This window comes from Mobula hypostoma, chromosome 20 (assembly GCF_963921235.1).
Source record: "Mobula hypostoma chromosome 20, sMobHyp1.1, whole genome shotgun sequence".
Taxonomy (NCBI): Eukaryota; Metazoa; Chordata; class Chondrichthyes; order Myliobatiformes; family Myliobatidae; genus Mobula; species Mobula hypostoma.
In genome coordinates, this window is record NC_086116.1 from 24375998 (window position 1) to 24389061 (window position 13064).

Genomic DNA, 13064 nt, shown 5'->3' on the forward strand with positions numbered 1-13064 from the left:
ACAGGAAACTTGCTGTCTTCATGACAGTCACCAAGATGAGCCCGATCTCTTTCCCCTCAATCAGGATTGTTGTCTATAATGTCTAGATTAATCCAAATGCCACACTGTTAAGCAGAGAGAAACCTCGGCTATGGTCATTTGCTGGACTATCGAGCTAGCGCTACCTCTGAACTTTCATGAATTCTCCAGCCATCACAAACATTAAATAGCCTTTGAAATCTGTCAAGTATAGAAAATAAAATATTTATAAAGCACTGAAAAATATATATGTTTTAGAATCATTATAAACATCGAAACTTAATGAATAGTAAAGTCTGCAACCAATTTTTTTCTTGAAAGCCAACTGCTACCATTTGAAAGGATCTTAACATGTAGGGCCTTAAAAGACTGGGTGTATGCACTGCCCACTTGGAGTCCTCTGGTACAGCATAACTGGCAAGTTAGGGTTATGTTGTCAGCTTGAAACTAAGCTAGGAACAACATTCCCTCTTTTTTTTTACAGCTGCACAGACCAAGTATTGCTCTGAGCAGGAAATTTTTACAAGGCTTGAGAAGTATGTGGCACTTTGTTTCTTTTATAATATGCTTACTATGAACATTTAGAATGAAGTTTTAAAATTAAATATATTTGATTTTGAATATAATAAAATACAATACAAAGAAAAGGTTTTAAGTTTTGTAAACTTTTTCTTATCTGTCTTTATTGCAAATCCATTGTCTCTAAACACTGTCCAGATTAATTTTGCATCCAGATGAAAGATCATCTTAATCCTCATTAGATTGTCCAAATATTCCACTTCTAATCTTTCTGGATTTACTTTTGATTAATTCAAAAGACTGAATCCACGTTTGTAGTCAGCACTAGAAGTTTGAAATACTTCAACGATGTCAACAAGAATTGACTCTTCAAATTCTTCTTTTCTAAGCACGTGGTTCAACATATCGGTGAATGTCTTAATTGAACTAGTCTCAGAATTAACTTTCTCAGAAAAAATTTGAAATCGCAGTATTTCTGCGATATTTTAGGGCAACACTTTCGTTTTAGTTTGTCATAGTGGCTGAGAATTTTTTTGTCAGTCATATAACATTCTCTTTTCCAAATTTAAAAATTGGTTGAGTTTGCAATAGCAACAGGGTCAAAAGCTTGCCTTTCTCTTAAGTCGTCATCAGGAAATCTATTATCCAAGGGATTACATTCACGTGCAATGAATCAAATAACAGGTGCAGTATCAACGTCAGAACTTGTGGATGCAAACAGAGCTTTCACTTTGTTATTGTGTTCAGCAGGCCAGTAGTTTATTAACAATGAGCTACTGACTTCCATTTTGTGTTTATTGTTACAATTTGTAACAGTGGCAGTGTTTCAAGTTGCAATGTAAATATGTTGAAATTCTAAAATGTTTCAAAGTAAAGGTGGTACATTTATTATTTTGGAATTATATGTATTATATTCATTAACACATAATTAATTACAGGGCATTCTAGGCCTCTGGCTTAGGTTTGCAGTATTTTGAGGCCCCGTCATCTGAATTTATATCCTCTCCATTAAGACTTACGATAATTTCTTTAGTCTTTGGCATCATCTTCTCTCCCTGCAAAGCTGTGCGTGGAATTGCACACTCCCATCCACACTTCAGACTTTGGAGAGTAACTGATAAACTAATGAAAAAAGGTTGAGCCTTTGATATTGGTCTGAGGAATTTTCATAAAATTCAAAAAGTTCAATGTTCAAAGTACACTTCATTATCAAAGTAGATATATGTCACCATATACAACCCTGAGATCCATGTTCCCAACAAGTTTATAGCATAATACCTGTAACAGAGTCAGTGAAAAGCTGCCCAACTAGGGTGTTCAACCAGAGTGCAGAAGACAACAAATTATGAAAATGCAAGAAGAAGAAATAATATTCGAGAATCTGAGATGAAGAGTCCTTGAAAGAAAGTCCATTGGTTGTGGGAATATTTAATGATAGGGCATGTGAAGGTTATCCCCTTTGGTTCAAGAGCCTGATGATTGAGGGGTATTAACTGTTCCTGAACCTGGTGGTGTGAGACCGGAGGTTCTTGCACCTTCTTATTGATGGCGGCAGCAGCACAAAGAGAGTGTGTACTGGATGGTGAGATATTGTATAAATAATATCTGGAGGTTGAGATAAATAACTAACAAATACAATCACCTTTTTTTCTGGGTGTGACTTCAGCCGATTAAATTTCCCAAGGTTTCAGAAGAGTTGCTGCGTTCCGTTTTACTGAAGTCTGTTGATGGTTGGAGGAACTGTTCTCATCTCACCTCCAGAACTTCACTTTCCTGTCCACATTTTGACTATGACTACATTGAGCTTCAATGAGCAGACAAAATGGTTTCCCCACCAGCCAGCTGTTGTTCCACCCCTGTCACCAACCTTTCTGGCCATCCTCTTTGCATCAGGCTGTTGCTACCATTGTGTATACTGGAGCAACTGCCTAGGTCTGCAGCTCTATAATCAGGGCCTGTGTTCTTAATCTCAATTCTTAATATCAAGTTCATTGAAGATTAGTTTCTTTGACAGTAGGCACCTCGGAAATGAACGCACTGACTCGGCACTTCTGAGTATGAAACTATCAGCCTTGCCTTTTGCATTCACTGATAGTGCCCGTCATTGTTGAGGATTGGGATGTATGTGAAACTGCCTCCTTTTGGATGTTGATTGGCCACTGTCAATCACACTTGGATATGATTGACAGCAAAGCTTTCATATGATTCATTGATCCTGGTATTAATTAGTCATGTTTTGACACATCGTTTAGTTTGAAGTAGGTTTATCAGGCTGAAACTTGCGTTTCTGCTATGCATGGTGTAAGTCTGGGTAAGTGCACTCCTCACTGAAGCAGGGTTAATCCACTGTCTTAGTAGAATGAATGGTTGATCAGGCTACGTAGCTATAGATTGTGGTAGAATTAAATTCTGTTGCATCTGGATGCTCAGTTTTGGGTGTCAGGTCTGTTTAAATCCATGTTCGATGTCCAGCGGCGTGGATGGGTGACAAAGGACATCCGCAATCCAGGCCTCCAATCCACACCAAGGCCAGCGACCAAGACTGTGCAAGTAGGGGGCTCGAGAGCCAGTCAGTGGGCATGCGCAGAGTTCAAGCCTGGAGTCCAGGGACCCGTCTTTGGCTAGTCCAGGGGTCAATACTGAAGATTGGAGCTGAACGTCAATTGATAGTCTGGAAATCAAAACCCAATGGCCGAAGTCTGAAGATGGGAGAACTATCCTTGTGTGTGCACCGAGTGTTGTGCGTTGTACTGTGTTGGTGCGTGGTGACTCTTGTGGAATGCCCCCAGCACATCCCTAGGTTGTGTTGTTCGGTAATGTAAATGATGCATTTCACTGTACGTACAAACAACTTTCAATCTGCCCCATTTATGACAGTAATATAACTGGAGCTTTGACTATCGGAAGTTTGGAGAGGAGGAGACTTCAATCAGGTCTGCAGTCCAAGGGTAAAAGGCACAAGCGGGTTGCAGCAGGATATCATTCAGGAGGCTGAAGGGGTGATCGATAGGACATATAAAGACGTAGTTACACCCAAGGTACAGGACACAGGAAATGGGTGACCATCAGGGAAAAGGGGTTAAGGAGCCAGTGTAGAGTAACCTGTGGCCTTTCCCCTCAACAACAGGTATATCACTTTGGATACTGTTGGGGGGATGACCTAATAGGAAAGTCACAGTTGGCGAGTCTCTGGCACTGAGTCTGCCTCTGTGACTTAGAAGGGAAGGGGGAAGAAATATCGTAAGAAAGGTGATAGGGAATTTGTAAGGGGAACGGACTGGAGATTCTGTGGGCAAGAATGAGATTCCCAGACAGTATGCTACCTCCTAGGTACCAGGGTCTGGGATATCTCGGATCGAATCCTCAGCATTCTTAAGTGGGAGGGAGAAAAGCCAGAAGTCGTGGTTCATAATAGGTACCAATGACATGGGTAGGACAAGTGTCAAGGTAAGGCATAGGGAAGTTCAGTGAATTGGGTGTTAAGTTAAAGGGCAGGATCTCCAGGGTTGTGATCTCAGGATTGCTACCCATGCCATGTGCTAGTGAGGCCAGAACCAGGGAGATTATACAGTTTAATATGTGGCTAAGGAGTTGGTGTAGGAGGGAGGGCTTCAGATTTTTGGATCATCGGGCTCTCTTCAAGGGAAGGTAGGACCTGTGCAGAAGGGATGGCTTGCACCTGAACTGGATGAGAACTAATATCCTAGTGGGAAAATTACCTAGTGCTGTATGGTGGGGTTTAAACGAGAGTTGGAGGGGTTGAGAGCCAGAACGGTTTGTGGAGGCGGATGTTGGTAAGACCTCAGACAAAGTTAGGAATCAAAGGTTGAGCATGGTGCTGTGTGTCCTCAGCTGCATATATCTCAATGCAAGAAGTATCGCAGGAAGGGTGGATAATAGTGCTGCGGACGAGGTAGCTGGTTTACAAACAGCAGCAACATGTAGTGAGGAGGGGTTGTTGATAGGGCAAAATTTCAGTCAACAGGATGAGTTACAACATAAATGCCGGACAGAATCAAAAAGGGGAATACTGAATTGAAGGTGTTGTATTTGAATGCGCACAGTATACAGAATAAGGTAGATGAATTTGCCGTACAGTTGCAGATTGGCAGGTATGATGTAGGCAACACTGACTCATGGCTGAAAGAAGATTGCAGCTGGGAGCTTAATGTCCAAGGATACACATTGTATCGAAAGGACAAATAGGAAGCCAGGGGGTGGGGGGGGTGGGGGAGTGGAATGGTGTTGTTCTGTCAGTAAAAAATGTAATCAAATCATTAGAAAGAGGTGATATGGGGTCAGAAGGTGTTGAATCATTGTGGATAGAGCTCAGGACTGCAAGGGTAAAAAGATCCTGATAGGAGTAGGATACAGATGCCCAAACAGTAGAAAGAATGTGGCCTACAAATTACAATGAGAGATAGAAATGGCATGCTAAAAGGACAATGCTGCAATTATCATGAGGGACTTCAGTATGCAGGTAGATTGGGAAAATCAGGTTGGTGCTGGATTACAGAAGGGGGAATTTCTAGAGTGTATATGAGATGTCCTTTTAGAGCAGCTTGTGGTTGAGCTCACTAGATGATCAGCTATTCTGGATTGGGTGTTGTACAATAAACCAGATCTTGATTAGAGCCGTTAAGGTTAAAGGACGATTGGGGGGAAAGTGATCATAATATGATCAAACTCACCCTGGATTTGAGAAGGAGAAGCTAAAGTCAGATGTATCAGTATTACAGTGGAGTAACGGGATTTACAAAGGCTCGAGAGAGGAGTTGGCCAGAAATGATTGGAAAAGAACACTGGCAGGGATGACTGCAGAGCAGCAATGGCTGGAAATTCTGGAAGCAATTCGGAAGGTACAGGATAGATACATCCCAAAGAGGAAGAAGTATTTTAAGGGATGGATGACACATCCGTGGTGAACAAAGAAAAGTTAAAGCCAACATAAAAGCCAAAGAGAGGGCATACAGTTGAAGTCAGAAGTTTACATACACCTTAGCCAAATACATTTAAACTCAGTTTTTCCACAATTCCTGACATTTAATCCTAGAAAACATTCCCTGTCTTAGGTCAGTTAGGATCACTACTTTATTTTAAGAATGTGAAATGTCAGAATAATAGTAGAGAGAATAATTTATTTCAGCTTTTATTTCTTCTATCACTTTCCCAGTGGGTCAGAAGTTTACATACACTTTGTTAGTATTTGGTAGCATCGCCTTTAAATTGTTTAACTTGGGTCAAATGTTTTGGGTAGCCTTCCACAAGCTTCTCACAGTAAGTGGCTGGAATTTTGTTCCATTCCTCCAGACAGAACTGGTGTAACTGAGTCAGGTTCGTAGGCCTCCTTGCTCGCACACGCTTTTTCAGTTCTGTCCACAAATTTTCTATCGGATTGAGGTCAGAAAATGATGTCAAGTCTTGTTCATCCTTGGGAGCAATTTCCAAACGCCTGAAGGTACCGCGTTCATCTGTACAAACAATAGTATGCAAGTATAAACAGCATGGGACAACTCAGCCAGCGCACTGCTCAGGAATGAGATGCATTCTGTCTCCTAGAGATGAATGTACTTTGGCACGAAAAGTGCAAATCAATCCCAGGACAACAGCAAAGGACCTTATGAAGATGCTGGAGGAAACAGGTAGACAAGTATCTATATCCACAGTAAAACAAGTCCTATATCGACATAACCTGAAAGGCTGCTCAGCAAGGAAGAAGTCACTGCTCCAAAACCGCCATAAAAAAGCCAGACTACAGTTTTCAAGTGTACATAGGGACAAAGATCTTACTTTTTGGAGAAATGTCCTCTGGTCTGATGAAACAAAAATTGAACTGTTTGGCCATAATGACCATTGTTATGTTTGGAGGAAAAAGGGTGAGACTCGCAAGCCGAAGAACACCATCCCAACCGTGAAGCATGGGGGTGGCAGCATCATGTTGTGGGGGTGCTTTGCTGCGGGAGGGACTGGTGCACTTCACAAAATAGATGGCATCATGAGGAAGGAAAATTATGTGGATATATTGAAGCAACATCTCAAGACATCAGCCAGGAAGTTAAAGCTCGGTCGCAAATAGGTCTTCCAAATGGACAATGACCCAAGCATACCTCCAAAGTTGTGGCAAAATTGCTTAAGGACAATAAAGTCAAGGTATTGGAGTGGCCATCACAAAGCCCTGACCTCAATCCAATAGAAAATTTGTGGGCAGAACTGAAAAAGCGTGCGAGCAAGGAGGCCTACAAACCTGACTCAGTTACACCAGTTCTGTCTGGAAGAATAGAACAAAATTCTAGCAACTTACTGTGAGAAGCTTGTGGAAGGCTATCCAAAACGTTTGACCCAAGTTAAACAATTTAAAGGCAATGCTACCAAATACTAACAAAGTGTATGTAAACTTCTGGCCCACTGGGAAAGTGATGAAAGAAATAAAAGCTGAAATAAATCATTCTTTCTACTATTTCACATTCACATTCTTAAAATAAAGTAGTGATCCTAACTGACCTAAGACAGGGAATGTTTATTTGGATTAAATGTCAGGAATTGTGAAAAACTGAGTTTAAATGTATTTGGCTAAGGTGTATGTAAACTTCTGACTTCAACTGTATATTTGAGCAAAAATTAGTGGGAAGTTAGAGGACTGGGAAGCTTTTAAAAACCAAAAGATGGTAACTAAAATAATCATAAAGGTAAAGATGGAATACAAAAGTAAGCTAGCCAATAATATTAAAGAAGATACCAAAAGTTTCTTCAGATACATAAACCGTAAAAGAGTAGATATTGGACTGCTGGAAAATGATGCTAGTGAGGTCGTAACAGGAGACAAAGAAATGGTGGATGAACTGAATAAGTCTTCGTGGTGGAAGACACTAGCAGAATGATGGAAGTTCCAGGTGTCAGGGGTCATGAAATGTGTGGGGTTACCATAACTAGAGAGAAGGTTCTTGGGAAACTGAAAGGTCTGAAGATAGATAAGTCAGCTGGATCAGATGGTATACACCCCAGAGTTGTTAGTAATGATCTTTCAAGAATCATTAGATTTTGGATTGGTTCCAGAAGACTGGAAAATTGCAAATATCACTCCACTCTTCAAGAAGGGAGAGAGGCAGAAGAAAGGAAACTATAGGCTAGTTAATGGTTGAGAAGATGTGGAGTTGATTATTAAGGATGAGGTCTCAGGGTACTTGGAGGCACATGATAAAATAGGCTGCAGTCAGCATGGTTTCCTCAAGGGAAATTCTTGCCTAACAAATCTGTTGGAATTTTTTAAAGAAATAACAAGCAGGATAGACAAAGGAGAATCGGTTGATGTTGTGTACTTGGATTTTCAGAAGGCCTTTGACAAGGTGCCACACATGAGGTTGCTTAACAAGCTACAAGTCATGGTGTTGCAGGAAAGATTTTAGCATGGATAAAGCAGTGGCTGATTGGCAGGAAGCAAAGAGTGGAATAAAGGGAGCCTTTTCTGGCTGGCTGCCAGTAATTAGTGGTGTCCTACAGGGGTCTGTGTTGGGACTGATTCTTTTCATGTTGTATGTCAATGATTTGGATGATGGAATTGACAGCTATGTTACAAAATTTGCAGAAGGTATGAAGATAGCTGGAGGGGCAAGTAGTTTTGAAAAAGAAGAGAGGCTACAGAAGGACTTAGACAGATTAGGAGAAGGGGAAAATAAATGGCAGATGGAATATAGTATCAGGAAGTGTATGGTCATGCACTTCGGGAGAAGAAATGAAAGAGTTGACTATTTTCTAAATGCAAAGAAAGTACAAAACCTGAGGCTGAAAAGGGACTTGGAACTTGGGAGTCCTTGTGCAGGATTCCCTAAAGGTTAATTTGCAGGTTGGATCTATGATAGAACATAGAACATAGAAATTTACAGCATATTACAGGCCCTTCGGCCCACAATGTTTTGCCGACCGTGTAACCTACTCTAGAAACTGCTTAGAATTTCCCTACTGCATGGTCCTCTATTTGCCCGGAGATGCTGCTCCATCAAGTTGTGCAAAGTTCTTATCCAAAAAGAATATTGACTGTAATAATTGAAAGGTGGTTCAACTAAGAACTGAGCAAAGGGGGACTTTTAGACTACTGACATTTCAGGTTTTGAATTTGTAGTTTTTTATGCTTTACAATTTTCCCTGTATTTTTGGGCTCTGCTATGAAAAAGGAGCATGTGATTCGCTAATAAAACTCTCAGTTAAATTGATCAAAATCTCCGGTTGTAGTAAACTTTTATGTGAACAAAGGGTTGGGGACTAAATACTTTTACAAGGCTCTGTATCTTCTGGTAATTCCTCTCCCTCCCTCCTTCTCTGATGTTTCCATTTAATGTTCTGGTTCACCTCTCACCGCTTCTCTTCTCCTCACCTGCCCACCACTTCTCTCTGGTTCCTCTCCTCCTTCCCTTTCTTCCATGGTCCACGGTCCTCTCCAATTAGATTCCTTCTTATTCAGCCCTTTATCACTTCCACATGCCCCTCCCAGCTCCTTATTACATCCCCCTCCCCCATCAACTGGTCTCCTCTATCACTTGCTAGCTTGTACTCATTCCCCTCCCCCCAGCTGGCTCTGGACCCTTACTTTCCAGTCCTAATGAAGAGTCTCCGTTCGAAACATTGACTGTGTATTCCTATTCATGGATGCGATCTATCTTGCTGAGTTCCTCCAGCATTTTGTGTGTGCTGCTCAAGATACCCTGTATCAGCAAAATTTCTGTTCCTGAACACTGACTGTTTGTTTTCCTACATAGATGTTGCCTGGCCTCCTGAGTTCTTCCAGCTTTTTGAGTGTTAATATGTACGATGTTAATCACTTGCTTATTGACTATACTTAATCTTTGTGCTTGGAATATAAAACACCAATCTACTTAGAGAGTCTCCAAACGAGATACTTCAGGAAAGCCTGGTTGTTGACCTAATTAAAAGATCTTTTAGATCTACAGCACCAATCACTGCGAGGCTCATCCATAACTGGGCTTGAAGGTGGACAGAAAAGCAGCATTAGAGAGAAATTTCTCTGACCCTGTACCTCAGCAATACCCCTACCGCAGATACATCTATTCACTGATGGGAGTCCTTGTGGAGACAAACCCCACCTCCAAAGTGAGGGCACCCCTGCCATTCTGTTGTGTTGTAAGATCATAAGGCATCAGAGCAGAATTAGGCCGTGTTGCCCACTGAGTCCACTCCGCCACTCCATCATGGCCGATCCAATTTTCCTCTCTGCCCCAATCTCTTGCTTTCTCTTCCTATCCCTTATACCTGACTTATCAAGAATCTATCAACTTCAGCATTAAAGACTTGGCTTCCACAGTTGAGCTGCCTGTGGCAAAGAATTCCACAGATTCACTCTCTAGCTAAAGAAATTCCTCCTCATTTACAAAGGATGCCCCTTTATTCTGAGGCTGTGTACTCTGATCTTAGACTCTTCCACCATAGGAAACATCCTCTCCATATCCACTCTGTCAAGGCCTTTCACCATTCAATAGCTTTCAATGAGGTCACCCCTAATTCTTCTGAATTCTAGTGAATACAGGCCCAGAGCCATCAAACACTCTTCCTATGACAAGCCATTCAATCCTGGAATCATCTTTGTGAACCTCCTTTGAATCTTCTCCAGTTTCAGCACATCCTTTCTAACGTAGGGGCCCCAAAACTGCTCACAATCCTCCAGATGAGGCCTCTTTATAAAGTTTCAACATTACATCCTTGCTTTTATATTCAAGTCCTCTTGAAATGAATACTAATATCGCATTTCCCTTCTTTCCTCGAACATAATCTGATTAGGGATAGTCAGCATGGCTTTGTCAAGGGCAGGTCATGCCTTATGAGCCTGACTGAATTCCTTGAAGATGTGAAAAAACACATTGATGAAGGTAGAGCAGTGGATGTAGTGTAAATGGAGTTCAGTAAGGCATTTGATAAGGCTCCCCATGCAAGGGTCATTCCAAAAGTAAGGAGGCATGGGATCTAAGGAGATCTTGCTTTGTGGGTCCAGAATTGGCTTGCCCACACAAGGCAATTCGGTGGTCGTAGATGGTTTGTATTCTGCATGGAGCTTGGTGACCAGTGGTGTTCCACAGGGATCTGTTCTGGGACCCCTCCTCTTTGTGATTTTTGTAAGTAGAAGGGTGGGTTAGTAATGTTGCTGATGACACAAAGGTTGGGGTTGTTGTGGATAATCTGGAGTGTTGTCAGAGGTTACAGCGGGAAATCGATAGGATGCAGAATAGTACTTCAACCCAGATAAGTGTGAAGTGGTTCATTTTGGTGGGTCAAATTTGAAGACAGAATATAATATAAATGGCAAGACTCTTGGCAGTGTGGAGGATCTGAGAGATCTTGGGGTCCAAGTCCATAGGACACTCAAAGCCCCTGCTGTGGACCACTTTCTGGAGGTCCAGGACACCGACTTCTACAAAGAAAGAGATCCGTATGCTCCAAGTGTGTAAATGTAGGAAAAATAAATGTGCTAGGTTTTCTAAAATTGACTCCTTCTACCTTAGGCCACGGACTTATCAATCACCGCGTCGTAAAATACACAAAATGCTGGAGGAACTCAGCAGCTGAAGGGTCTCAGCCCGAGATATCGACTGTGCTCTTTCCCTTAGATGCTGCCTGGCCTGCTGAGTTCCTCCAGCATTTTGTGTGTGTTGCTTGGATTTCTGGCATCTACAGATTTTCTCTTGTTTGTACCAGGGCATGAAGGTCACTTTTGGGTGTAGACAAATAAAACTGAGCAGAATTATTTACACTGGATCACACCCCAACTGACTAGTGTCTTTGAATTTTAGATACATTTTGGACGACCTGAAGGGTTCTGAGTATAAAACCGCAGACACCACAACACCTCAGTGTGGAGGAACAGTTTCCCGAATATATAAACACCCAGCAACACACACAAAATGCTGGAGGAACTCAGCAGGCCAGGCAGCATCTATGGAAAAGAGTAAACAGTCGACGTTTCGGCCATGACCCTTCATCAGGACTGTCCACACATTTTGTCATGTTTATTTTGATTTCCAGCATCTGAAGATTTTCTTGTCTTTCTACAAACGCCCAGAGTATTAACTGTCAGAACAAACATGTCTTTAACTATTTTGTAAGTGGCAAGACTATTTGCTAAGTGACAGGATGGCTACTTATCCCTGATCTCATCAATGTGGGTCAATTAACATAAACATTTACCTATTGTTTTCCCCTCATAGTTTACAATAGTGTAAATTTAGAATGCTAATGCCCCATGGTTTCAATAAGGTTTAAGAATCGATGGGTGGTACATTGTGGACAGTTTTTTTTCTTTTGGAAGACTAGTTCTTGTCTGTATGAAGACTGCTATGCAGTTCCTGATGGACGATACCTAACAGGGTATCCATGCCTTTCAGAATCCAGCCACAGTATGGTTACTGTTAGCGGTGGAACAATGAAATCCCCCTTGCACAGTGAACTCTACTCTCCTGATGCGTGGGCGTTTCTTCCACATGCTGGTCAAAAATGAGTGCTACCAATACTTCAGCTTCGGCAAGGAGAGGCAAAGGCTGTGGGTGGATTTTTTATTTGTTTATTTTTCTCTTTCTTTCTTACTGCACCGTTAGAGCAGTGGAGATGCCGGGCAGGACAGTGAAATGCTCCTCTTGCAGGATGTGGGTAGGCAGCGAGACCCCAATGTCCCCGATGACCACACCTACAAGAAGTGCATCCAGCTGCAGCTTCTTTCAGACTGCGTTACAGAATTGGAGCTGGAACGGGATGAACTCTGGATCAGTCAGGAAGCTGAAGGATTGATCAACAGGTAACACAGGGGAGTAGTTACACCCAAGGTGCACGATACAGGTAACTGGGTGAGGTGACTGTCAGGGGATAGCCAGTGCAGAGTATCATTGTGGTCATTCCCCTCAACAACTTTGGATACTGTTGGGGGGTGGGTGGGTAAACTAGCAGAGGAAACCCACAGTGGTCAGATCCCTGGCACTGGCTCAGGCCCTGTGGCTCAGAAGGGGTGTCGTTTGGAGAAGAGGAGGGCAGTTGTGATAGGGGGATTCCATAATTATAGGGGCAGACAGGAGATCTTGTGGATGTGAAATAGACACCCCGATGGTATGTTTTCTCCCAGGTGCCAGGGTCAGGGATGTCTCGAATTGGGTCCAGGGCTTTCTCAAGGGAGAATCTGAGCAGCCAAAAGTGATGTATTGGTATCAACAACACAGGCAGGAAAAGGGAAGAGGTGCTTTGAAGAGAGAATATCAGGAGTTGGAAGAAAGCTGAAAAGCAGGACCTCCAGCGTAGTAATCTCTGGATTGCTGCCTGTGCCATGTGCCAGTGAGATAAGAATAGGATGATTTGGCAGATGAATGAGTGGCTGAGGAATTGGTGCAAGGGGCAGAGTTTCAGATTTATAAGATCACAAGACCCAAGTGCAGTATTAGGCCATTCGGCCCATTGAGACTGCTCCACCATTCCGTCATGACTGATTTGTTATCTCTCTCAACTCCATCCTACTGCCTTCTCCCTGTAATCTTTTCGTACCC